This window comes from Scyliorhinus canicula, chromosome 14 (assembly GCF_902713615.1).
Source record: "Scyliorhinus canicula chromosome 14, sScyCan1.1, whole genome shotgun sequence".
NCBI classification, from domain to species: Eukaryota; Metazoa; Chordata; class Chondrichthyes; order Carcharhiniformes; family Scyliorhinidae; genus Scyliorhinus; species Scyliorhinus canicula.
This window is the reverse complement of record NC_052159.1, coordinates 76,082,475-76,107,300: the sequence shown is the minus strand read 5'-3', so window position 1 is coordinate 76,107,300 and position 24,826 is coordinate 76,082,475. Positions and strand designations below refer to the sequence as shown.

Here is a 24,826-nt window from a genome sequence, read left to right as displayed (position 1 = left end):
TGTCTGGTCTATAGAAGTGCGGTTTGCACTCCGCACAGATCGGGCAGTCCCTGGTGACCGCTTTTACCTCCTCGTTGGAGAAAGGCAGGTTTCGGGCTCTGATGTAGTGGGCGAGCCGTGTGACCCCTGGATGGCAGAGGTCCACGTGGATGGCTTTCAGACGGCTGATCTGCGCGCTAGCGCATGTCCCGCGGGATAGGGCATCTGAGGGCTCGTTGAGCTTCCCCGGTCGTTATTTAATATTGTAACTATAGGTGGAGAGTTCGATCCTCCACTAAAGGATTTTATCATTTCTTATTTTGCCCCTTTGCGAGTTGTCAAACATAAAGGCAACCAATCGTTGGTCGGTGATGAGGGTGAACCTCCTACCTGCGAGGTAGTGCCTCCAGTGACGAACAGCCTCCACGATGGCTTGTGCTTCCTTCTCGACTGAGGAGTGTCGGAGGTCTGAAGCGGATAGGGTACGGGAGAAAAATGCAACGGGCCTCCCTGCCTGATTTAAAGTAGCTAGAGCTACCTCTGAGGCGTCGCTCTCAACCTGAAAGGGAGTGGATTCATCCACCGCCCGCATGGCTGCATTGGCGATGTCCTCCTTGATGCCGTCGAAGGCCTGGCGTGCCTCGGCTGACAGGGGAAATCGTGTGGCCTTAAAGAGTGGGCGGGCTTTGTCCGCATATTGAGGGACCCACTGGGCGTAGTATGAGAAGAACTCCAAGCACTGCTTGAGGGCCTTGAGGCAATGAAGGAAGGGGAGTTCTAAGAGCATGCGGTCCGGGTCTGGGCCCAGGACTCCGTTCTCCACGATGTAGCCGAGGATGGCCAGTCTGTTTGTGCGGAAAACGCATTTCTCCTTGTTATAAGTGAGATTTAATTTCTGTGCCGTTTGGAGAAAACGGTGGAGGTTGGCATCGTGGTCCTGCTGGTCATAGACCCAGATGGTAACATTGTCCAGATACGGAAACGTGGCCCGCAGCCCGTACTGGTCTACCATTCGGTCCATTGCTCGTTGGAACACCGAAACCCCGTTAGTGACGCCGAAAGGGACCCGGAGGAAATGGAAGAGGCTGCCATCGACCTCGAATGCCATGTAGTGCCGGTCCTCCGGGCGGATTGGGAGCTGGTGGTATGCAGACTTCAGATCCACCGTGGAAAATAGCCGATATTGGGCAATCTGATTAACCATGTCTGCAATTCTGGGGAGGGGATACGCGTCGAGGAGCGTAAAGCGATTTATGGTCTGGCTATAGTCGACGACCATGCAAAACTTTTCCCCAGTCTTGACGACCACCACCTGAGCTCTCCAGGGACTATTACTGGCCTCCATGATCCCCTCACTGAGCAGCCGTCGGACCTCAGATCGTATAAAGACCCTATCCTGTAGGCTGTATCGGCAGCTGCGAGTAGCTACGGGCTTGCAATCTGGAGTGAGATTGGCGAAGAGCGGAGGCGGGGAGATGCGCAGCGTGGTTAGGCTGCAGATAGTGAGTGGTGGCAGGGGCCCGCCGAAGCTGAGGGTGAGGCTCTTGAGGTTGCACTGGAAATCCAGGCCTAATAAGAGTGGCGCGCAGAGTTCGGGCAGGACATTAAGTTTAAATTTAGAATAACTAGCGCCTCGAATCGTGAGCGTAGCAATGGTGCGTCCTTGGATTTGGACTGAGTAGGAGCCCGAAGCGAGGGTGATAGTTTGGCTCACCGGAAAAATAGAAAGCGAACAGCGTCTTACCAGCTCTGGATGTATAAAGCTCTCGGTGCTCCCGGAGTCAAAGAGGCATGGCGTGCTGTACCCGTTGATCTGGACCTCCGGCATCAAACTTCGTAGGTGCTTGGGGCCGGATTGATCCAGGGTGACTGCGCTGAGTTGCAGGTAGTTGGTGGCTTGATCAGCTGTGCTGGAGTGGCCCCGTGATGACTGCCCTCTGAGTTCGTAGTCGTCGAGGTGAGTTTCAGAGTTTGAAGGGGATGGATCCCAAGATGGCCGCCCCCATTAGTCGCACATGGCCGGCCGCATGGAGGAGGATTGCCAAGATGGCTGCCCCCATGAGTCGCACATGGCCGGCCGCATGGAGGAGGATTGCCAAGATGGCCGTCCCCATGAGTCGCACATGTCGGGTGGAGGCGGAGTCAGCATACAGGCTGCAGCATTTCGGGGCCTGCAGGCCTGTGAATTCAGGGAACGAGTGCTTTGAGCCGTAGGAGGGTTAGAGGCTGGGGCTTTCTTCGCCAGACACACGCTGACATAGTGTCCTTTTCGCCCGCAGCTGCTGCAGGTCGCGGATCGGGCTGGGCAGTGCTGCCGCGGGTGTTGGCTTTGGCCACAGAGATGGCAGGCTGGGGCAGCTGAGTAGCTGGCTGGAGCAGCTGAGTAGCTGGCTGGGGCAGCAGAGTAACTGGCTTTGGCAGCGCGGTAGCTGGGGGGCCGTGCAGCACAGGCTTGGGGGGGCTGTTGGTCGGGGGTCCACGATGAGGTCGCGGGGTCCGCGGGAAACGAGGTGAGGCTGCGGAAGGAAACTTCCATAGTGGTAGCAGCCTCCACAGTAGTGTCTAAGTCCTGGGCCCCCTTTTCTAGCAGTCTTTGGCACACATAGTTAGACCTAAGGCCCGCCACGAAAACGTCCCGCACAGCAAGCTCCCTGTGTTCAGCCGCGGTAACGGCTTGATAATTACAGTCATTGGAAAGATTGTTCAATTCCCTTACAAACTCGGCTAGCGTTTCTGTAGGCCGCTGACGGCGAGTCGTAAACACGTGGTGTGCATAAACCTCGTTAATGGGCCTAACGTACATTTTGTCCAATATTGCCAGCGCTGCGGTGTAAGAACCGGCCGGATTTAGCTGTGTGGAGATTCTGTGGCTTACCCTCGCGTGCAGTAGGCTGAGTTTTTGTTCCTCCGTTGTTTCGGCGGTGCTGGAAAAATTTCCTTAGCCTCTGCATCCTGTGGGTCGAGTTCTAGGCGTCCGGGCTTGAGGGCTGCTTCCATGATTTCTTCGACTGTTTCCTGAGTATATTAAATTGTTGGAACCAACAATTCTACGGACACGTGCTTGTAGGATTAGAATAGCAGTTTTAATATACTCACAACAGAGCCAGCCGGTTAGCCATTGAACTTTCGGTGAACTGGCCGGCTGACCATGTGGCACTGATCTTTATACAGCAGCTCCAGGGGGAGGAGTCCTGGGCGGAACCAAGGGAGAAGCCCAGTACAATTCTCGAGCATTCCCAGAGCTACTCCCCCTGGTGGTCAGGTAGTGCAACTGCACTCACAATAGAGGCACATGTATATACAGATATAATCCGGTGTGAATCACATTCACCACAAAATTACAATACAACACAGTGGTGAATTGCAGTAGCAATACGTTCACCACATTCCCCCCTGTTAAAAATTGAAGTCCAGCGGGGGTGAAGTGCACTCACATATCAAGTATGTCCGGAGCCTTAATCGTTCTCTGTAATCGCCTCAGCTCTGGCTTCGCTGCGGGCACGGGTGTTGGACTCGTTGACTCTGGGAGCGTGTCGTCTGCAGCTTCTTCACGATGTGTCGGCGATGGGGGAAGGGAGGGTGTAGACCATGTAGGGGCGGGGTCGCTGGTCAGGATCCCCGGGGGAGCAGCTGGTAGCCCGCCATGAGCGATTTGGTTGCTGGTGGTAGGCGTGTGGGGGGGGGGGGCATTGGTGATGGTCGCTGGGGAACCGACGGGTGCCAGATCCAGGAGAAAGACTGTGTCCTGCCGTCTTTCGCGGTGTGCCACGTAGGCATACTGAGGGTTGGCATGTAGGAGCTGGATCCTCTCGACTAGGGGGTCGGACTTTTGGCTCCTCACGTGCTTCCGAAGGAGGACAGGCCCCGGTGTTGAGAGCCAGGATGAAAGTGAGACCCGAGAGATGGACTTCCTGGTGAAGACAAATAGACGGTCGTGAGGGGTCTAATTCGTGAATGTGCAGAGGAGTGACCGGATGGAGTGGAGCGTGTCGGGGAGGACCTCCTGCCAGCGAGAAACTGGGAGACTTCTAGACCATAGAGCCAGAAGGACAGCCTTCCATACCGTCGTGTTCTCCCTCTCCACCTGTCCGTTTCCCCGGAGGTTGTAGCTGGTAGTCCTGCTTGAGGCAATGCCCTTACCGAACAGGTACTGATGGAGCCCATCGCTCATAAACGAGGAGCCCCGGTCATTGTGGACGTAAGTGGGGAAACCGAACAGGGTGAAGATGCTGTGCAGGGCCTTAATGACAGTGGCCGCAGTCACGTTGAGACATGGGACGGCAAAGGGGAAACGGGAATACTCGTCAACGACATTAAGAAAGTACACGTTAAAGTCAGTGGAGGGGAGGGGCCCTTTGAAATCGACGCTAAGGCGGTCAAAGGGGCGGGAGGCCTTCACCAGGTGGGCCTTATCTGGCCGATAGAAGTGCGGCTTGCACTCTGCACAGACTTGGCATTCCCTGGTCATGGCCCTGACCTCCTCAGTGGAGTAGGGCAGGTTGCGGGCCTTGATGTAGTGGATATGCCGGGTGACCCCCGGATGACAGAGGTCATTGTGGGTGGCCCGAAGTCTGTCATCTTGCGCGCTGGCGCATGTGCCGCGGGACAGCATCTGGGGGCTCATTGAGCTTTCCAGGACGATACACGATATCGTAATTATAGGTGGAGAGTTCGATTCTCCACCTCAAGATCTTATCATTCTTGATCTTGCCCCGCTGTGTGTTGTTGAACATAAAGGCTACTACCATTGGTCTGTGACGAGGGTGAACCTCCTACCGGCCAGGTAGTGCCTCCAATGCCATACAGCTTCCACAGTGGCTTGAGCTTCCTTTTCGACAGATGAGTGTCGAATCTCGGAGATGTTGAGGGTACGGGAAAAGATGGCCACGGGCCTGCTTGTCTGGTTAAGGGTAGCGGCCAGGGCGACATCTGACACATCGCTCTCCACCTGGAAGGGGATGGACTCGTCCACCGCGTGCATCGCGGCCTTGGTAATGTCTGCCTTAATGCACCTGAAGGCCAGGTGGGCCTCAGTCGTCAGGGAAAAGATGGTGGCTTTGATAAGTGGGCGGGCTTTGTCCACATAGTTGGGGACCGACTGGGCATAATATGAGAAGAAGTCCAGGCATCTTTTCAGGGCCTTGGGGCAGTAGGGAAGGGGGAGTTGCAGGAGGGGGTGCATGCAGTCGGGGTCGGGCCCCAGGACTTCGTTTTCCACGACATAGCCGAGGATGGCTAGTCGGTTTGTGCGGAAAACGCATTTCTCCTCATTGTGGGTGAGATTGAGGGCTTGGGCGGTTTGGAGGAACTTCTGAAGGCTAGCGTTGTGGTCCTGCTGATCATGGCCGCAGATGGTGACGTTATCAAAGTACGGGAACGTGGCCCGCAGCCCGTACTGTTCAACCATTCGGTCCATCGTTCTTTGGAAGACTGAGACCCCATTGGTGACGCCGAAGGGGACCCTGAGGAAGTGGAAGAGGCGCCCGTCTGCCTCAAAGGCAGTGAACTGGCGGTCTTCCAGGCAGATCGGAAGCTGATGGTATGTGGACTTCAGATCTACTGTGGAGAAAACCCGGTCGTGTGCAATCGTGCAATCTGATTAACTATATCCGCTATGTGGGAAGTGGGTACACATCGAGTTGCGTGTACTGATTTATAGTCTGGCTATAGTCTACAACCATCCGGTTCTTTTCCCCGATCCTGACAACCACCACTTGGGCTCTCCAGGGGCTATTACTTGCCTCAATTATCGCCTCCCTCAAGAGCCGCTGGACCTCCGACTTGACAAAAGTCCTGTCCTGGGCACTGTACCACCTGCTCCTGGTGGCGATGGGTTTACAGTCGGAGGTGAGGTAAGCGAAGAGCGAGGGAGGGGCGACCTTAAGGGTCGCAAGGCTACATACGGTGAGGGGGGTAAGGGTCCGCCGAACTTCAGGGTCAGGCTCCTGAGGTTGCACTGGAAATCCAGTCCTAACAAGAGAGGAGCGCAGAGATAGGGAAGGACATAGAGTTTTAAATTGGTGTACTCGGCACCCTGTATCGCGAGGTTCACGACACAGTACCCCTGGATCTGCACTGAATGTGATCCGGAAGCAAGGGAGATATTTTGTGGGAAATCTGAAGGAAACAGCGCCTTGCCGAGTCCTGATGGATGAAGCTCTCTGTGCTCCCGGAGTCAAACAGACAGGGCGTTTCGTGCCCATTGACCCGGACGGTCATCATGGAGTTCTTGAGGTGCTTGAGCTGTGACTATTTGAGAGTGACAGTACCGAACTGCGGGAAGGCAGCATGGTCAGTGGTAGCGAGGTGGTCCCAAGGTGGTGGCCAAGATGGCAGCCCCCGTCAGTCGCACGTGTCAGGTGGCGTTGAAGGTGGTGGCCAAGATGGCGGCCCCCGTCAGTCGCACGTGTCGGGCGGCATTTAAATGAAAAATGAAATGAAAATCGCTTATTGTCACGAGTAGGCTTCAACGAAGTTACTGTGAAAAGCCCCTAGTCGCCACATTCCGGCGCCTGTCCGGGGAGGCTGGTACGAGAATCGAACCATGCTGCTGGTCTGCCTTGGTCTGCTTTAAAAGCCAGCGATTTAGCCTGATGAGCTAAACTAGCCCCATTGAAGATGGCAGCCCCCACGGATCGCAAGAGGCGGATGACACGTCAGAAGGGGGCGGTACCAGCAGGCACGCAGCCAAGCTGCGGGGCCTGTGGGCCTGTGAGTCTGTGATTCGGGCCTGCGATTTTGGAACTTTGGGTCGGGCGAAGCAGACTTTGGCACAATGTCCTTTCTTGCCGCAGTCGCTGCAGGTCGCGTTCCGAGCTGGGCAACGCTGCCTGGGGTGCTGGTTCTGACCGCAGAAATAGCAAGACGGCCCCCCGGATTGGGTGGAGAGCCGCGCGGCACAGGTCTGGGACACCCTCGTCGGGTGATGGCCGCGCCTCTGGCACCCACGAAGAAGTCACGTGGTCGGAGGGGAAAGCATTCAGGCTCTGTAAGGCTACCTCTAATGAGATGGATAGCTTTACTGTCTCTTCTAGGTCGAGGGTGCCCTTTTCGAGCAGGCACTGTCTGACATAGTTGGACCGGACTCCAGCCACATAGGTGACCCGGATGGCGATTTCCATATGCTGCGAGGCCGTGACGTACTTGTAGTTACAGTTCCGAGCGAGTACCCTCAGGTCGCGTAGATATTCCTCCAGCGATTCCCCGGGGCGTTGATGACATGTGATGAAGAGATGCCGCGTGAACACTTCGTTCACCGGCCTCACGTAATGTCTTTTCAGGATCACGACCGCGTCTATGTACGTGGTCGCGTTCTCGATTAGTATAGAAATTCTGTGGCTCACCCGGGCGTGGAGGAGACTCAGCTTGTGTGCCTCGGTGATGGTGGGCGAGGAGGAGGCAGCGAGATAGGCCTCAAAGCAGCGGAGCCAATGCGAGAAGATTCCTTTGGCTTCAGCTGCCTGTGGTTCGAATTCCAGTCGATCAGGTTTGAGGGCAGCTTCCATTGCGATATCTTAGCTTATTAAATTGATGCGACCATCAATTCACATGAGACGATTAATAGAAGTGAACAGTGGTTTTAATAAGCTAGATCTCTGCCTGACTGCAACTGCTCTGTACTGAGTGCTGCCTACAGGCTACAGTTTTATATACCACCCCTGAGGAGGCGGTGCCACAGGCGGAGCCCACTGGGTATCAACATAATACAATACAACACAGTGGTGAATTGCAGTAGCAGTAGTTTCACCACAGACTGAAGTGAGGAGAAATTTCTTCACCAGTGGTGAATCTGTGGAATTCACTCCCACAGAAAATAGGTGAGGGCAAAACTTTGTGTACACTGTGTGCAAGTTATCCCTGTGTCTGCATGGATTTCCTCCTGACACTCTGGTTTCCTCCCACAAGTCCAGAAAGACGTGCTTGTTAGGTAAATTGGACATTCTGAATTCTCTCTCAAGTGTACCCGAACAGCTGCCTGAGTGTGGCGACTGGGGGATTTTCACAGTAACTTCATTGCAGTGTTAACGTAAGCCTACTTGAGACACTAATAAAGATTATTGTATTATTATTATTTTCAAGAAGGTGTTAGATAAAGCTCTCAAGGCTAAAGGAATCAAGGGATATGGGTCAAGGTGAGACAGGATGTTGAATTTGATGATCAGCCATGATCATAATGAATGGCGAAGCAGGCTCAAAGGGCCAAATTGTCATAGAATTTACAGTGCAGAAGGAGGCCATTCAGCCCATTGGGTCTGACCGGCTCTAGGAAAGAGCCCCCAACCCAAGGTCCACACCTCCACCTTATCCCCATTACCAGCAACCCCACCCAACACTAAGGGCAGTTTTTGGACACCAAGGGCAGTTTAGCATGACCAATCCACCTAAGCTGCACATCTTTGGACTGTGGGAGGAAACCAGAGCACCCGGAGGAAACCCACGCACGCACGGGGAGAATGTGCAGACTCCGCACAGACAGTGACCCAAGCCGGGAATCGAACCTGGGACCCTGGAGCTGTGAAGCAATTGTGCTAACCACAATGCTACTGTGCTGCCCTGTGGCCAAATGGCCTCCTCCTGCTTCTGTTTCCTACGTATGTTTCTCTGTATAGAGGCCAATGAGCATGATGCATCCTTGGGTTTGGTGCATATTAAGATATGGGCAGTCGAGTTTTGATGAGCTAAAGTTTCTGGAAGGTGTAAGATGGGAGGCCGGTGTGTAAAGCGATGAATCGCAAGGTAACTAAAGCATGGAATGAGTGATTCAGCAGCGCATAAATTGAGGTGGGCGTAGAGGTAGGAAATCTTTCTTAGGTGGAAGTAGGCGGTCTTTGTGATGGAGGACACGGCTTGAAAGCTCAGCTCAGGGTCAGCGGTGGAGTGGATGCACCCATTGCTGATTGCGATTTAAACTGGCTACTTACCATTTTACATTTAGGACCTTTCTCTCCTAGATCCGATCTGAATCTAGCAATGAGCAGAGTAAGGAGGTCAAATGGCAATCATAATTTCAACTGAGTCACACTCCATTTTTGTTATGAACTGAAGATATACATACCCTTTAAGGGCTGTCTTCAGTCCACTGACTTGCAGAGATTTTTGAATGTACCCAGAACCCACAACATTGCATATCCTTCCCCCAAAATTTCTCACCCAACTCCCTCAACCCCCAAAAATGTTCACACACTTCCCTCCCTGAACATTGTCAGGGAGGAGGAAACATTGTTGGGAGGGAGGATGAACATTGCCAGCAAAATAAATAAATAAATAATCTTTATTGTCACAAGTAGGCTTACATTAACACTGCAATGAAGTTACTGAGAATCTGCATCCCGGAGTGCTTAAGGAGGTGGCTCTGGAAATAGTGATGCATTGGTGGTCGTCTTCCGGGATTCTATAGACTCTGGAACTGTCCCTGCAGATTGGAGGGTAGCTCACGTCACTCCGATATTCAAAAAGTGAGGTAGAGAGAAAGTACAGAATTATAGACCAGTAAGCCTAACATCGGTAGTGGGGAAAATGCTTGAATCCATTATCAAAGACTTTATAGTGGAACATTTAGAAAGCAGTGGCAGGATCAATCAGAGTCAGCATGGATCTATGAAGGGAAAATCATGCTTGGCAAATCTGTTGGAATTCTTTGAAGAGGTAACCAGTACGGTCGACAAGGGGGAGCCAGTCGATGTGGTATATTTGGACTTTCAGAAAGCGTTTGACAAAGTCCCACATATGAGATTATTGTGCAAAATTAAAGCGCATGGGATTGGGGGAAATGTATTGATGTGGATAGAAAACTGGTTGGCAGAGAGGAAACAAAGAGTAGGGATTAATGGGTCCTTTTCAAATTGGCTGGCAGTAACCAGTGGGGTACCACAGGGATCGGTGCTGGGACCCCAGATATTCACAATATATATTAATGATTTGGATGAGGGATATTAATGATTTGGATGAGGGAACAAAATGTAACATCTCAAAGTTTGCAGATGATACCAATTAGGTGGGAGGGTGAATTGTGACGAGGATGCAGAGATCCTACAGCAAGATCTGGACAGGTTGGGCGAGTGGGCAAACCAATGGCAGATGTAGTATAATTTGGATACTACGTCTCAGCTGGTACGGGAATTGAACCTGCACTGCAGGCCTTGTTCTGCATCACAAACCAGTTGTCTAGCCAACTGTCCCGCACCTCCCCTGCTGGATTCCCCAGCATGGGCTCCATCACTTTCTCCTCCCTCTGGTTGCCCAGTGACCCCCAAACCACTTGATGTGTGAGGGTGGTGTGAAGGTTGTAGGCACGGATTGGGGGGGGGGGGGGGGGGGGGGGGGGGCGGGGGGGGGGTGAGGGTGGTGTTGGGGAGAGGTTGGTACACATGTCACGAGGAACCGCAATTCAGCGGGATCTCACTTCCTCGCCCAATCTCCACCCCGGCGACTGACCTTTCCTCGGGACCGCTGACCACACCCAGGGCCCACTGCTCTGTTTGTAATAAAATACATTTTTTTTTAAAAGAAGGGATGCCGGTGGTATTGGTGAATGTGTATGCACCGAAATGGGATGATGTAGGTTTTATGAGGAGTTTGCTAGCAGCAATCCTGGACTTGGCCATATAACAGTTGATTATGGGAGGAGATTTTAATTGTGTACAAGAGCTGAGGGTAGATAGTTTGGCCCCAGGTCAATGGGTAGAATACGAATAGCAAAGGAGAGGGGCAGGTTTATGGAAAAGATGGGTGCGTTGGAGCCCTGGCCTTCAAGAACCGAGGGAGAAGGGAGTATTCCTTTTTCTCACATATGTATAGGGTGTATTCAGGCATCAACATTTTCGTGGTGAGGCGGGAGGTTTTGGTTGGGGTGGAGGGGGCAGAATACACGGGGATGGAAACCTCAGACATTGCGCCCCATTAGCTGGAGATTCGACTTAGATCGGGTCGTGAGCAGAGGCCAGGGTGGAGGCTTGATTTGGGGTTGTTGGCAGATAGAGGGTTTTGCGATAAAGTATGGGCTATGATTAAAGATTATGTAGAATTGAACCAAAACAGGGAGATGTCAGTGGCCACATTTTGGGAAGCGCTAAAAATGGTGATCCGAGGGGAGATTATCTCGTTCAAGGCTCATGCGGATAGGGAAAGGAGGGAAGAATATGAATGGATAATGAACGGGATACTTGATGTAGGTAGGGTGTACTCGAAGGTGCTGATCACAGACCTACTAACCTGCACCCAGGTCATCGACCTACAACACTGATCACAGAGGGATTGGTAGGAGGAAAAACTTACAGGGGCAATTTGATGGGTTGACGACAGAACGGGCAATAGGACGGCTGCGCAGGGCAAGGGGGGGGGGGGGGGGGGGGGTGCAGTACGAATAGGGGGAGAAGACGAGTTGAATGATAGCGCATCAGCTATGGAGGCAGGCAGCGTCCAGGGAAATAGTGAAGATATGGACTGGGGTACGAGATGTGGTGTCGGAGCCGGGGAAGATAAATGAGGCGTTTAGGGATTACTATAAGGAACTGTACAGGGCGGAGCCCGGGGGTTAAGAGGAAGACATGGGACAGTTCTTAGACAAACTAGGTTTTCCACAGTTGGAGGAAGAGAAGAGGCAGGCGCTAGAAGAGCCTTTGGGACTGAGGGAGGTATTGGATAGTATATGGGATATGAAGTTGGGGAAGGCCCCAGGGCCCTATGATTACCCGGTGGAATTCTATAAGGAGTTCACGACGGGCCTGGCACCACATCTCTTGGGGGTGTTTAATGAGGCGTTGGAGAGGGGGAAGCTGCCGGAGACGATACCCAGGCAATGATCACATTAATACCAAAAAAGGGGACGGATCTGTTGGACTGTAGATTGTTTTGGCCCTCATCTTTCTTAAATATAGATGTGAAAGTAAGTTGGTGGCGGGAAGGATGGAAGATTGTGTCCCGGGGGTGGTTGTGGGGGACCAAACAGGCTTTGTAAAGGGCAAGCAGCTTTCTAGTAATATAAGGCGGCTGTTAAACGTGACCATGACCCCATTGAGAACCCAGGTGCTAGAGATATTGGCGTCCTAGGATGTGGAGAAGGCATTCGACTGGGTGGAGTGGCGGTACCTGTTTGAGGTCCTGGAAAAGTTTGGGTTTGGACTAAAGTTTGTGGCATGGGTACACCTGTTATATGTGGCACTGGTGGCGAATGTGCGGACCAATGACATGGGGTCACCGATCTTTGAACTGCACTAGGGAACAAGGCAGGGGTGCCTGCTGTTGCCGCTGCTGTTTGCGGTGGCTATAGAGCCTCTGGCAATGGTTCTTAGAGGGTTGGCAGAGTGATGAGGGATTACAAGGGATGAAGGGAGCATCAGGTGTCACTCTACGTGGGCGATCTACCATTGTATGTTTCGGACCCGCTGGAGAGCATGAAGAGGATCATGCGTCTGTTGGGGAAGTTTGGGATATAAGTTAAATGTATGGAAAAGTGAAGTGTTCCCAGTGAACGAGTTGGGTCGACGTACGAATTAAGGGGTTCAGATGAGAGCTTCATAGATATCATAGAATTTACCGTGCAGAAGACCATTTGGCCCATCGAGTCTGCACCGGCCCTTGGAAAGAGCATCCCACTTAAGCCCAAGCTTCCACCCCATCCTCAGTAACTCCACCTAACCTGGACACTAAGGGGTAATTTATCCTGGCCAATCTACCTAACCTGCCCCTCTTTGGACTTTGGGAGGAAACCGGAGCACCCGGAGGAAACCCACGCAGACACGGGGAGAACGTACAGACTCCACACAGACAGTGACCCAAGCCGAGAATCGAATATGGGACCCTGGAGCCTTGAAGCAACTGTGCTAAACACTGTGCTACCATGCTGCTGAGGCAAGGTGGGGGGTGTTTGTGGCCATGTTTGAGGAGCTATTTAGCCAGGGAGGGATGAAGGGACGAGGGTAGTGAAAAGGGGGGAAATTTTGTACAAACTATAGTTGTGTGCTGGGGAGTTTGTTTCCAAATTGTTTGTTTTGTAACCTTTTATATACGTTTGGAATAAAATACATTTAAAATAAACATTCTACACTTTCTCAATATTATTCACAATGGTGCTAGGATTATAGTGTATATTTCTCATGACAAATCAGCAACTTTAATTGTCAAGTATAAGTTATTCAAAACGTAGCAGAGTTGGTTCGTAATATGACAACATTGTTTACAACTACAGGACATCCTGCAAAAATATTTTGAGATTGCTACTTTGAAATACGGATGCACCGAACTATTGCAGCAATCAATTCGGTATTAATTATTCACAATACAATCGCAGGGAAATAATTTTGTGTGTGGTTACAAAGAAGGCAATAAAGTCCAGTTATCTATGGAAGCTAATAAACGTAAGCATTATTAGTGGGTGCACTGTCAATCATCATGAGAACATAACCATGACTTATTTTGTTGTTATTTTGGCACTGGGTTTGATGGATTATGTTACAATGTCCAGCCCTACTGTACATGCCCCTGCAATTTTAGTTCACCCAACCTCAAAAGCCGACCAAATGCACTACCGCTGGTCACAACAACTCATTCTAGAATAAGAATACCGCGCATGAGTATTGCGGTGCATTGTAGGAATTGTAGTTCATCATTGGGCGATGGTCGCACACACAAAGAGCAATAAAACCACAAGGTCCAGAAACTATTGCGCTACCAGCTTCCACCACGGGTTTGTCACGAAGTTGGGTTGATACAAGGTGAGTGCAGTGCACTATGCACAATACAGCCTTTGGTCCAGTAGCGTTTGGCTGCATTTCTGATGCGTCTCATCTTTAGAGCGAATAGCGTTTTTCTAGGGGGAGGAGGTTGGGGGGAAGGGAGCAGTGATTCAAGGATGCATTATAAAAAATGCAATTTTCCGTTGCGGGGCCACATTCTGGACCCAGTGCGTTTCTTTAGGATAGGATTTTTTTTTAAAATCTGTTGTTACATTTTAAATCCTTAAAGTAAGCACAATTTAAATGTCTCTGCACTATGGTGGGTTCTTAGCGCTCTTTGGGGTTATGGCTGTTACGGCCAGTATTAAAGTTTTGTATTTATTTACCTGGCTGATGATTTGGCTGTTCAGAAGCAGAAACCACTTCGTAAACTTTCGAAATTTGATTTATGATTGGCGTCAACATATTGGAGCCAGTTTTTTTTCTTTACGGCAATCATTGATTGAAGTGTTTGCAAGGCTAAGTTCAAACAAAATAGGTTATTTACGCTTTTCGTTATTTGTGCGAAAAAGTAGTAAAATGAAGTGGAGACTGTCTGAGTACTTTCATTCCAAATGTGCTTTCTCACACATGGTAATTGTTGTCATAAATACACGTGACTGAATTTCTTGTTTTGTTTTCATTCATGGTGGGTGATGTTGGCAAGACCAGCATTTATCATCCTTAATTTCTCCTAAAAAGATGTTGAGCAGCCTTCTTATACTGTGCAGTCTGGGGTATAAATACTGTGTTGTTAGGTAGGGAGTGTGAGGATTTTGACTCCATTGGGGACAGCAATAGGAACTCAGGATGGTTTGTGACTGAGGAAACTTGCAGCTAAATAGTATTGCCATGCGCTTGATGTTCTTGTCCTTGTCCTTGGGGGTGGTTGAGGTTGTGGGTTTTGCAGATGCTGTTGAAGCTTTGGCAAGTTGATGTAGGGAAGATAGCACACAGTGCAGCCATATCAGTGGTATGCCAATAACGGGAGGCCTTAAGGTTCACAGCCCCATCTCTGACTACTTGTCCATTGGGCCTTTAGGTATCCTTGGCAGAGGATCCCCAATCATTTTTTAGTGTGAAGTAATCATTGTGCAAATGATAAATGCACAATCTTTGGTTGGCAATCTTTACCCAGTGGCACGAAAGCTATGACTGGGTAGTGTCAAATCCTTCATCTGTCTTCACATATGCTTCAGTCATCCATCAGTTTTGCCATTGGTGTTTTAATTAAGGTTCATCTCTCTAAATCTGCCCAGATCAGCATTGCAAGCTCACCTCCTGCATATTTCAGCTGGGCTGGTCTTGGTGGAAAGGCTATGAGCAGAGCCACAACCAATCTGTCGTCTTGGGTTGCGTGGACCAGTACCAGGAGGAAAGTACTCCTTGGCAGAGTCCTTGAGCCCAGTGTGCCAATAGTGCAGGATTGAATGTGTAATACGATGAGTAGGATGCTAATCAAGTAAGCTGCTTTGTTCTGGATGGTGTGGAGATACTTGTGTTGTTGAGGTGATGCTTTATTAAAGTAATAGAGAATATTCCATCACACTCTTGATTTGTGCTTTGTAGATGGTGGACAGACTTTCCTCTAACTTGCTATCATACGCACTGAACTTATGTGTCTGATCAGGTTAAGTTTCTGGTCATTGTTGGCCTCTAGAATGTTGATGGTGGGGAGTTTTTTAAAAATTTGTCCTTTATGATAATGACTTTGAATGTCATGGGGAGATGTTTAGATTATCTTTTGTTATTGATGGTCATTGCCAGATATTTGTGAGGCACAAATATTACTTGCCACTTAAGCCTGGATGTTGTCCAAGTCTTGCTGCATGCGAGCACATACTGCTTCAGTGTCTGAGGGATTGTGAATGGAACTGACTACGGGGTAATTACCAGTGAACATCACTATTTATGACCATATGATGGAAAGGTTATTGATGAAGTAACTGAAGATAGTTGGGCACAGGGCATTGCTGTGGGGAACATTTGCTGTGATATTCTGGGGTGAGATGATTTGGTCTTCAGAAACAACCATCTTTTGTATGACTCCTGTCAGAGTTTTCCCACTAATTTCGATTGATTTCAATATTACTAAGGCTCCTATATACCACACATGGTCAAATACTGCCTGATGTCAAGGGTCGGCAGTCACTCTTGTAGCCACCTAAGATGGACACTGGGCTAACAAAATGGAGAATTGCTAAGACTGCAGGGAAAAAGCAGTTTAGCCAAGACAAGCAGTCTGCAAAGACTGATTAGCATTTTGCAAGCAGCAAAACTAGTTTCTGGCCAGGTGGAAGATCTCAAACCTAAGGTGTTAATAGCAAAACGCTTTGCATATTAATGAGGCAATCCAGATCTGGGCACACACAATGGCAACATTTGGGTTTGAATAGATACTTTAAGTGGATGTCCAGACAGAGCGGCACCAGAAGTATCCACCATAGAGACCGCCCCCTCTATCGAGGAGAGACCCTCACATTGGGGGAATTCAAAAGATATCGATTAGGATCTGATCCAATCGATACCTGAAGGTGAAAGCCCGCCCCAAAAAAGGCACGGACATTGGGGCCCTATAAAGATAGACCCCCACACATGGTCCTGTCTGTTATTTTCGTGCTCCGGCTTTGACTTCGACCCAGAACTTCGACTTGTATCCTGACTCCAGCCGTTGAGCACCAGCCGCCGAACCGCAAGTGACAATACGACGCTCGCTACGCGAACCAGCCCCACTAGACCCCCAGCGACCAGCACACTCTCTGAAGGTTACAGACCAAGATCGAAACGAAGGCCTCGCTCCCTGACCTTGCCTGTTCCTGTTTAGTTAAGTATTCTGATCGCTTAGTTTAGTTGTAGCTTAGTCCTTTAGCGTGTGCATGCGTATTTATTATATTTGTATAATAAATATTGATCGTTGGAACTTACTAATCGGTGTATAGTTTTATTACTTTGAACCTGACCTTGGAATATTTGTGAGGTGTTTATACGGCACCTGGCGACTCCCGAGCTGAAAATACACATATAGAGCCTAGCAGTGTTAAGCACACGGCCTTTAAACGGAGGCGTGTTAATACACTCCAATAAACGCGAATTACACTCAAGTAAAACGTGCAACACTCTCCCTTCAACTCTGGAATATTTATTTTTTTGTCCACATCTGGACCAAGGTTGTGAATGAGGTCTGGAGACGAGTGGTCTTGACAGAACTCAAACCCGACATCAAGCTGGGTTTTTTTGAGTAAATTATGCTTGATAGCACTGTCGAGGAAACCTCCCATCACTTCGCTGATGATTGAGAGTGGACTGATGGGGTGTTAATTGGTTGGATTGGATTCTCTTTGTGCGCTGGATACACATGCTTAATTTGCTGCATTGTTGGGTAGATGCAAGTGCTGTAGCTGCACTGAAATAACTTGGCTAGGGGATAGCTGAAGACTGGATATGTGATGGTGGGGACCTCTTGGAGGAAACTGATATGGACATCCACTAGGCACTTCTGAATTAAATGGTTGTAAATGCTTAAGCCTTGTATTTTGAACTCGCATGCTGGACTCCACCATAATTGAGGATTATCAGAAGCTGCTTCCTCCGATAAGCTGTTTAATTATTGGCTACCACTTACGACTGTATGTAGTTGGCCTGCATGTCTTTGATCATATATATTGGTTGTTGGATTATTTAGTTCTGTGTAAAATGTTTTTAACCTGTGTTTATAAAGTTCATCAGGTTGGTATCTCATTTTTAGGTATGTCTGGTGTTGCTTCTCAATCTTTGTTGAACTAGGGTTGATCCCTGGTTTGATGATGATGGTAAAGTGAGTCAGAGATTAGACATGAAGTTACATTGGTGGTTGAATACAATGCTGGTGGCCTGCTTGCTCCATGGATGCCAGATTTTAAGCTTTGAGATCTGTATCCTATTTTGCATGTTGGTAGTGTTGCACAACAATGTAGGCCATCTTAATTGTGAAGAAGAGACTTTGTTTCCACACGGACTGTGCATTGGTTGTTCTCACAAAACTACCAGAGCCAGATGTATATGTGACGGGTAGATTGGTGGGAAAGAGGTTATTTTCTTGGTTCTCTTGCCACTTGCCATACGCAGCAGATGCATGAGAACATGACCACCTGCAAATTCTCCTTCAAATCACAGCATCCTGACTTGGAATACGATCACTATTCCTTCACTGTCGCTGGGTCAAAGTCCTGGAATTCCTTCCCTACCAACACTGTGTAGCTGTATCACATTAGGTTCAGTGGTTCAAGAAGGCAGCTCACCACCACCTTCGGGTGGGCAATAAAAGTGCTGGCTTAACAGTGTTGTATCTGCTCAATTCTCAGATACTCTGACCAGTATATTAACCAAAGTATTACCCAGATGCCCTTAGTTGCGAGATGAACGAAGGACAAAACACGAGTGTAAATTCAATAAACTTTATTAAACAACAATATTATTAACCCACATGAAATGCAAGAGATTTCCAAGATTCAGTTATACTACCCGCAAAGATGGCTCGCTTGAACTGCAGGCCGATTCTCTAGTGTATCTGGTCCGTCGTCACAAAGGTGAGTCTTGCAAGCTGTTTCTTCCTTCTCTGATCAGTCGTCTTGATTGCCTCTGTGTGGAGTCTTCGCTGCTGGTATGCCTTGGACACCTACTGTTATCCCCTTCCCTCTTCACCTTTTCCAGAAACTACTCTGGCTTCCGGTCAATGAGGTCTTGGGAGGGGATCCAACCCAGTGGGTTTCTTGATGTCTGCTTGACAGGACACTGTGGCCTGCCCCTAGGTGTCCATCTCCCATGATGTTTGCTTGCACATAACCCTATTACCATATAAGGTAATGGCAGGAACTCTGGGTGACAGAAAGTCTGGCCTGATCTGGGCCACTGACAATAGACCTGTGCATATCAATAGGGTGCAATGATCTCCTGATGGATAATTGATGGGGCAGGTCCATGTTCTGGCAGCTTGTCTGTTGTTTGTGTATTTGACTTTGGTCAAGTGTGAATTCCAACAGCCTGCCTAAGGTTTGAATTACAGAATCTTAGAATTTACAGTGCAGAAGGAGGCCATTAGGCCCATCGAGTCTGCACTGTCCCTTGGAAAGAGCACCCTACAAAGCCCACACCTCCACCCTATCCCCACAACCCCACCCAACTTCTTTTGGAAACTAAGGGGCAATTTATCATGGCCAGTCCAACTAACCTGCACATCTTTGGACTGTGGGAGGAAACTGGAGCACCCGGAGGAAACCCACGCAGACACTGGGAGAAAATGCAGACTCCACACACAGTGAACCCAAGCTGAGAATCGAATCTGGGACCCTGGAGCTGTGAAGCAACTGTGCTACCGTGCTGCCATTTTGTAATGGAAGTCTACACATAAACTCGAGGAACAGCATCTTGTCATCCTTCTTAGCACTGTACAGCCTTCTGGACAATACTGAGTTCAACAAATTTAGATCATATCCTCTGCCTCCACTTGTTCTGTGTGGTTTTTTTTGCTGGCTCGTTTCTTTTTTTTAAAATCCCTTCAAGCAATATTCTTTTTTTTCAATACTTTATTACCACCCTCTTTGACTTTGCTATTAGGTAATTTGGACATTCTGAATTCTCCCTCCGTGAACCCGAACAGGTGCCGGAATGTGGCAATGAGGGACTTTTCACAGTAATTTCATTAGTGTTAATGTAAGCCTACTTGTGACAATAGATTATTATTAATATTCATGAAATCTCCATTTAGTTAATCCTTCTTGTCTTTCACCTTATTACCAACCTTCTCTTTTGTTCTTCCTGCCCCTCATCCTTTCTGGTTTAAAGGCTTTTATTTCTGTCTTCCTTTAGTTCTTCTGAAAAGTCGTCTGTTTCTCTTCAAATATGTTGCCTGACCTGCTGAGTATTTCCAGCATTCTTTGTTTTTATTTCAGATTTCCAGCATCCGCAGTATTTTGCTTTTGTGCATAAACTTATTTTTGCCATTCAGCTTTTACGTACTATATCTTTCCTGATGAAATAAAACTGAGAATGCCACTTTGCTTTTATTCCAGCCGTAGCAACCTAAGGTACTTAATGTTCTGTGAACCTGAACACACAAATCTTCTGATCCTTCTACAACCTACTGAAACTACTTTCTTTATAGTTATAACGACCGCCATTTCTTCACCAAAACACATAATCTCACAACAGAATTTTCTCTGCCACCTTTTATCCATTCCCCTCTCATACCGTCACAGATTGTTTTGGTCTCCTGAAGAATTTATCATATCCAGTTTTTGTCTAGCCACATTTCTGATTTAATTGGTGGGCTTATTTGGTGGTTGGAGCCTGGTGCGCATTGGGTATGCGTAGGGATGTGTGTGACGCATGTGCAGCTGCCAATAGTTGGTGGCAGTGGGACAGGTGAGTTGATTGAGGGGGGAAAACAGTGGAAAATAAAGGGAGCAAAAACACTAAAAATCCCCTGGCTGAAAAAATTGGGGACTTTGTGGGAGCTGGTGATGTGGCAAAAACAAGGTGATAGCATGGGTGGTGATGTGGGGGGGCAAGGAGGGGTGAATTATGTACAGATGGCATTGGGACGTCTGTGGGGGTCTATATAGAAAGCCTGTAGAGAGAGGGAACAGCATGGCAGAGTTAGGGACAATATGGGATAAGGCTAGCATAAGATGAAGGGGTGGAGTGAAGGATAAGAGTGGAAAGAAATGGAAAGAAAGCAATGAGCTGGGTATGGCATGAGCAGGATGGCATGGGAAGAATGGAATGCCATGGGATAGGGAGTTAGAAAATTTTTGTTCCAATGAAAATATGTGGGATGTTTTGTGGGTCTCTGCTTTTTGACACATTTTGATTTAAATGGCAAATGTTGATGCCACTCCCATTGGGCCTATATTGAAATCCTCAACATACATGGTGAATAAAATACACCTTAAAACGTGGGACATCAATGCCAAGTCTTAACCATTCTGGAAAACTGTCCTTCACCCCTATTGTTTGAGTTATTTCTCCTAGCCAATTTTAGCTGTCGTTTATTATTCTCCCTGTAATATTTTCCAGTAGCTTTCATGTGTACCTTGTCAAAGGCTTTCTTGAAGACCATGGGCATTCACTCACTGCATTCACCCTACTTTTCTAAAACTCACTGAGGTTTGCTGAACACGATGGTCCTTTTTGAAATCTATGATATTTCCTTCTGACTTAACTTTATCTGGAAAGGTGGCAATATTATTCTTAAAGATGGCATAACCAAATTTGGACAAAGTGAATATTTTGTGGTGTCCCAGCCGGAGGTGAGAGCATGGGTGGGGGAGGGCTGCCATTCTCTAAGGTGGTAACCCACTTTAGATAGCTGGGGGCGCAGGTAGCATGAGATTGGGGGAAGCTCTGTAGATATAACATCATTAGTTTGGTGGGGAGGGTGAAAGTGGATTTGGCAAGATGGGATTGTTTTCCTCTATCACTGGCGGGTCGGGTGCAGGCAATTAAAATGAGTGTACTGCCATGGTTGTCATTTTTCTGTGCCTGCCGATCTTTTTATCAAAGCTGTTTTTTAAAGAAGTAGAGATGATTACCTCATTTTAATTGGGGGGGGGGGGGGGTGCGGTGGTGAGGTGGTTAGGATTAAGAAGGCAATGTTGCAGAGAGGACAGCAGTCAGGGGGGTTGGGTCTCCCAAACGTATTGTATTATCACTGGGTGACGAATACTGAGAAGGTGCGGGGCTGGATTGGAGTGGGGGGGGACTTCCAGTGAGTTAGAATGCAGGAGAGTCTCTGCAGGGGGTCAGGATTGAGGGTGTTGGCAACAGCGCCGCTCCCAATGGCCCCTGGGAAATACTCGGAGAGTCAGGTGGTAGTGGCAATGCTCAAAATTTGGAGGCCTTTGCAGCAGCACTTTAGGTTGTGGACGGGGTCAAGGGAAATGCTGATTCGAGAGAATCATAGATTTGAACCAGGCAGGTGGGTTGGGAATTTTCGGAGATGAGGGGAGTTAGGGTATTAAAGGTTTTGTTTCTGGGAGGCCGGTTTGCGAACTTGGAGGAGGAGGGGGGGGGGGGAGAAGAGGAGAAATGTTTAGGTATATGCAGGTTCAAAATTTTGCCAGGAAGGAGGAACAGAGCTTTCTGGCTGCACTGGCCCCCACACTGTTGGAACAGATATTGACGGCAGGGGATTGGAGAAAGGGGTGGTGTCGGTGATTTATGAGGTTATTCTGGGAGAAGATAAGGTATGACTGGATAGGATTACGGCAAAGTGGGGGGAAGAGTTTGAGGAGGACATGAAGGAGGGGTTGTAGTGTGAGGTGCTCTGGAGGATGAATGTCTCAACATTGTGTGCGAGGTTGGGGCTGATACATTGAGGTGGTGTATAGGGCTCACCTCACAAGGGCGAGGATGATACGACTTTTTGACGGGGTGGAAGATGTTTGTGAACGCTGTGGGGGGGCCCCCTGCAAATCACGTTGATATGTTTTGGTCCTGCCCAAAACTGGAGGGATATTGGAGAGAGGTCTTTAGGGTAATCTCAAAGGTGGTGCATGTGAGACTCAAGTCAGGTCCCCTAGAAGCCCTAATTCGGGGTGTCGGACTGTCCGGGTTGGAAGCGGGTGCGGAGGCTGATGTCTTAGCCTTCGCCTCGCTGATTGCCCGAAGGCGGATTCTGTTAGGGTGGAGGTCGGCTTCTCCGCCCTGTGCCTCAGCCTGGAGAGTTCCTAGCGCTTGAGAAAGTAAAGTTCGATTTGAGGGGGAGGATGGAAGAGTCCTACAACTCATGGGCTTTGTTGTTCATGCATTTTCACGAATTGGATGACATCGAACATTGTGGGGGGTGTGGGGGTGCTTTTGGAATGTATAAATTAATGAGGATTCTGTTTCATTGGCGTTTTGTATTCAAAATGTTGAGCTGTTTGAGGGTGGGTGGGATGAGTCGATCGTTGGCTCGTGGATTGCCATTGTATTTGTTGTTAATTATTTGTTTTAAATATGATAAATGTGAAAAAAAAAATTTTGTTTAAAATCTTGGTAAACTAACTGGTATGTAATTAATCAGATTAGCTCTAGTTCCCATTTTAAACATGGGAACTACATTGTCCATCCTCCAGCACACACCACATTCAATATCATTCAGAAATATAATTTCTAAAGATACTGAACTTCCTACCTCATTTCTCTCCGGATCTTACCATGCATCCTATTGGACATGGCACTTGTCTATATTTAGCTTAACTAACTTACCTTAGATTTACCTTCTATTCATCATAAAGTCATTCATCTAGGTGTTAACACTACAGGATTCATCTCATCTCTGGTATCTTCATCAATAAAGGATGCTGTGAGATACTTGCCTCTGCCATTTTATAATCATATACAAATTGTTAATCTTTTCCTGGTGTTATATTCCTTTCCTTTTCCTCTAAGATAGCCAGATATGTAGCATTGCTATCTAACTAATAAATGACACTATGACTTGATCTCGTGCTATATCTCTACAATCAATTCTCCTAAACTTCTTGTCATGGGACCTCCAGTGGCGGCCATGAAGGAGTATGTCATACATTTGGTGACTCCCGCTCGCATCGGACCTTTCCCCCGATTTTTACTCTGATTTTAATTGGAAAATTGATGGTGGACGTAATTGTGAGGAGGAATCCCACACCAGTACATGGAGAGGCGGACCAGGAGTGCTCGCAAAGGAAAATAGGCGAACAGAGAAGGCCTAGGTTGAAGCTGCAGCGGGAGAAAGCATGGCAGATGACAGATGACCGGAGTCCTGGCTCGACGATCCAGCGGTCGACAGTGCAGTTGATGCAGTTCATACAAGAGGGCTTTGCCAAGCAGAAACAGGAATGCTTGGACCCGATTAGGGAATCAATTTGCTTGGCTGGAACATAGACTGAATGCTCAAGATCGGGCGATGCAGAAAGTGGAGAAGGCACTGACTGAACAGGAGGAACACCAAACTGCAGTGGAGTTGGAGGTGGGGATGCTGAGAGACCAACAGAAAGAAAAGGCTCCAGGAGAAGGTGGAGGATCTAGAGAATAGGTCCCGCCGGCAGAACTTGAGGATCGTTGGTCTCCTGGAGGGGTCCGAAGGGGCGGATGCAGGGGCATATTTGGCGGGCATGTTCGAGAAGCTAATGGGGGATGGGATGTTCACCCAACCCTTGGAGGTGGACAGGGCTCACAGAGCGCTAGCGAGGAAGCCGCGTGTAGGTGATTTCTCCCCCCCCCCGCCCCACTCGAGGGCGATGGTGGTGAGATTCCACAGGTACCTGGACAAGGAGCGTATTTTATGGTGGGACAGGCAGACACGGAGCTGTAAGTGGGAGAACAGCATCCTGTGTATCTACCAAGACCTGCGCATGGACGTAGCCAGAAGAGCAGGGTTCAACCAAGTAAAGTAAACCCTATTTCAAGAAGAAGGTGAAGTTTGAACTGCTGTATCCGGCCCGTCTTTGGGTCACTTATGAGGAGCACCATTTTTACTTTGAGTTGCCCGAGGAAGCGATGGACTTCGCCAGAAGGAAAGGGCTGGCAGTGGACTGAGGTGTTTGAACTTTGCTGCAGCGTTCAGGTTAAAAAAAAGTTTTTGTTTTTGGACAATATCTGTAATGCCTTCTGTATTGATCCTGGGGCTGCTGCATATTTGTGTAAGTTAAAGTTTGCATTTGTACTGATGGGGGATGGAGGTGTGAATTTTCAATGTGGGGTTTTTGCTTTTCGTTGTGTTTCTTTTGGTCAACTGGGCTGGAGTTGTTTTCTTTTGCATGTGTGTGTCCGAGCAGAGGAGGTGGGGGGGCAACAATAGGTGGGAAAACGTCTGGCGCCATGGACGTGAGCTACCAGGCTAGCTGGGCGGATTGACTCACGGAAACGCAGTGGGAGGTAAGCAGCTGTTATGCTTGTTGAAGGGGACTGTTTGTATAGTGTTGTTGTTGTTGTTATTGGGGAGGGGGGAACTGCTCTGCTGATGGGGGAGGGACTTTGGGGTCAAAAGGGAGGTCGGGGACGGAGGCTGCCTGGGGGCGGGCCTGCAGATGCATGGGCTGGAGACTGGCCCAAGAAAGGTGATGGCTGATTGGTGGGGGGGGGGGGGGGAACGAGACGAGAAGCCCCCCCCCCCCCCCCCCCCCCAAACCAGG

At 48.8% G+C, this 24,826-nt stretch overlaps 1 protein-coding gene across 3 annotated transcripts in view; it reads left to right on the top strand.

Moving 5' to 3' along the window:
- The first annotated feature begins 13,590 nt into the window (after positions 1-13,590).
- The window catches only part of LOC119977520 (BTB/POZ domain-containing protein KCTD21-like), a 28,540-nt gene continuing 17,304 nt past the window's right edge, over positions 13,591-24,826 (top strand). The window contains exon 1 of one of the 3 annotated variants that reach the window (XM_038818563.1): positions 13,591-13,691. The gene's annotated coding sequence lies outside the window, so the exon portion shown is untranslated. Of the gene's footprint in view, positions 13,692-13,859; positions 13,880-24,826 lie in introns of those variants that run through there. The other 2 variants (XM_038818566.1, XM_038818565.1) reach the window with 2 other exon arrangements.